Source organism: Crocodylus porosus, unplaced genomic scaffold (genome assembly GCF_001723895.1).
Source record: "Crocodylus porosus isolate Cpor-Errol unplaced genomic scaffold, CroPor_comp1, whole genome shotgun sequence".
Taxonomy (NCBI): domain Eukaryota; kingdom Metazoa; phylum Chordata; order Crocodylia; family Crocodylidae; genus Crocodylus; species Crocodylus porosus.
In genome coordinates this window covers 2,104,901-2,107,992 of record NW_017728934.1, presented here as the reverse complement: position 1 = coordinate 2,107,992, position 3,092 = coordinate 2,104,901, and the positions used below count along the sequence as shown (strand labels likewise).

The 3,092-nt window shown below is 48.8% G+C and overlaps 1 protein-coding gene across 1 annotated transcript in view; it reads right to left on the bottom strand.

Annotated features, from left to right (window-relative positions):
• Positions 1–3,092, bottom strand: part of EPS8L3 (EPS8 like 3) — a 22,139-nt gene that overhangs the window by 2,919 nt on the left and 16,128 nt on the right. The gene's annotated exons all lie outside the window — the stretch shown is intronic.

Here is a 3,092-nt window from a genome sequence, read left to right as displayed (position 1 = left end):
TCTTAATGTCCATCTGCAAATTTGAACAGGGTGCTTCTTAGCCCTTTTGTCTAAGTTGCTGATGAAGATGTTGAACAGTGCAGGCCTGAGGATCAAGCCCTGGGGGACCCCACTGCCTACATCCCTCCCAGGTTGAATAGGACCTGTCCACTACCACTCTCTGGGTGTGGCCCTCTAGCCAGCTAGTGACCTATCTGACTAAATCTCTCAAAAAGCTTACCCAGGATTGAGGTAAGACTAACTGGCCTGTAGTTTCCTGGGTCCTCCTTCCTGCCTTTTTTTGAAAATGGGAACCACGTTGGCCCTTTTCCAGTCCTCTGGCACCACACCAGAGCACCATGAGTGCTTGCAAAGCTGTGCCAGGGGTCCCGCAACGACTACTAATTCCCTCAGCACTCAGGGGTGGAGATTGTCCGGACCAGCTGATTTAAATGCATCCAGTCCCTCCAGAAGTTCCTTGACTAGATCCTCACTGATCCTTGGCCTAGGTGTGCCTCCCCTGGGGCCTGAGGGCTCCCAGAGGTGGGGGGTGACCTGGTCCCTGCTCAGAAAAATGGAGGCAAAGAAATTGTTAAATAAGTTTAGGCTAGCTTTGCTGTCTGGTGCAACAACCGGATTTCCTAGCATGTCCTGCAGAGGCCCCACGTTACCCGGTACCTTCTTTTTACCCCCTATGTATTTAAAAAAGAACTTCTTGTTGTTCTTGATCCGGGAAGCTAGTCCCAGTCCCATCTCTGCCTTGGCCTTCCTGACTGCCCTGCTGCAGCCCTGAGCAACCGCAGTGTAGTCCTCCCTGGGGATGGCCCCTCCCTGTCATTGGGTGTGTGCCTCCCTTTTTGCTAGGAGACGTTCCTGGATGCTTTGGAGTACCATGTCCAGTTTTGGGCTCCACAATTCAAAAAGGATGTGGAGAAGCTTGAGGGAGTCCAGAGAAGAGCCACACGCATGATCAGAGGTCAGAAAAACAGACCTTATGACGACAGGCTGAGAGCCATGGGGCTCTTTAGCCTGGAAATGTGCAGGCTCAGGGGTGATCTGGTGACCAACTATAAGTTTATCAGGGGTGACCACCAGGATCTGGGGGAACGTTTGTTCACCAGAGCGCCCCAAGGGATGACGAGGTCGAACGGTCATAAAAAAGGAAAATAGTTTGACAGGTTGGACATAAGGAAGAATTTCTTTACTGTCCGAGCCCCCAAGGTCTGGAACAGCCTGCCGGCGGAGGTGGTTCAAGCACCTCCCATTGAACACTTTCAAGAGCAAATTAGATGCTTATCTTGCTGGGATCCTATAAACCCAGCTGATTTCCTGCTCTTTGGGCAGGGGGCTGGGCTCAATGATCTTCCAAGGTCCCTTCCAACCTGAAGATCTATGACATCTAGGCTTTTGGTGAGCCATGGGGACTTTTGTGCCCTCTTGCCCTCTTTGATCCACATAGGGATTACCTCTCTTTGGGCTTGGAGGATGGTCTCCTTAAGGAACAACCATTCTTCTTGGACACCTGACTCCCCTCCCTTCTGGGACCTCAGTGCCTCCCCAACTATTCTCCTTACCTCACTTAAATTCCTTCTAGGATCAGCAGGATTTGAGTCCTGTGAGCTGGTCCAACATCTTTTACTAGAAGTGTGTGTCTGACTTCAGAAGGAAGCAGTTGGGGTGTTGTCTGGTTGCAGTTTAGATGTGCTGTGTAGTATGAGGTGGCAGACACTTAGCTTGTTGGTTTTGTCAGGGCTTTTTGCAATTTTGAAGGTGGAGTCTTAATCCACCAGCTTTGCCCTCTGGCCTAGAGGGCTTCTCCCTGCTAATCTCACAAGATCTGGCAGAGAACAATGCAAACATGAGACTGGCGTGTGCCCAACAGGAGCTGAAATGTGACTTGTGTTAATATAAAACCTGCAACCCGGAGACTTTTTCAGCTTTGTGCCTGCCAGAAGACGCAGCAGGCTGAGACTTGCACCCACCAGTGTGGTGACAAAAGCTATTTATTCACGTCCTCAAACACTGCAAGTGAGCTGCTGATTCCATTTCTTTATTGCTTGTAGAGTCAACAACTTGACACTATAAATAAAACATCCAGGTACAAAGTCTCTGCAACATTTGTTTTATCCAGTTAGGCAATACCTCAGCCTTGGGTGACTAGAGTAAAAGCACCTGTGAGAACTGGGTATCTTTTCAGGGGCATTTTATCTCTGCAGGTGTAAGCCTGTCCTAGCATAGGGGAGAGACTTTGGACTTTGTTTTCTTGCTACTGAGGCTTTCTGTCCTACACAACTTTCACTATTGCACATCGGATCTCTGAATTTTTATAGGAGCCTTTCACCCTTGGGGGCTCAGGCAGCAGAAAGGACAAACTAGACCTGACAACTGGATTTCAACATGTTTTTAAGTAGGTTGCATCTGCTTTTCCCTTTTGCACTCAGTATTAAGATAAGGACCTCCCCCACTTTCTCTCCAAGGGGATGCTTCTTTCCTAAAGGAGGATTTGGTGGGGGTGGGCAATGCTCTCTGGTAAATAAGTGGGGATTTAATTTCTGGTAGTGGTAGGAAAGTGCTATGACTTATCACTGTGGTGGGGCCTACAGCAGCTTGCAAGAGCCACAGCTCAGCTCTGTACACTAAAGCACCATGTTGGTGCTGTGCCGTCATGCAGCCAGCCTTCAAGCAGGGTGCTGTCAGCTCCTTTTAGGGGTGATGCACAATATTCGCACTGTTTCAGTGTGCGAGCATCTACACAACTCACAAGGTAAGCCCAGAGATTTCAAATAGGAATGTATAGTGTCAAAAGCATTCTGACCTGCTGTGCTGTTTCTGATTTCTTTGCCACAGATTAACTGCTTTACTATTTCCCCTACCCCACAGCTGACAAGTGAGTGAAAACTAAAAGCTGGTGTTTTCTGTTTGGCGGGGGGGGGGTCTTAAAGGTTGAGAACCATTCGCTTATATGCTGGGGCAATGGGGCAGAACTTCTCTCTAGTTCTGGTATCTTAATAACGAGGGGAGATGACATGTCAGCAGCAGTCTCTGGCCTTAGTGGAGGCCAAGGAGTGTCCTACACAGAATAAATAGCCTGACAAAGATGAATCTCTAGCAAT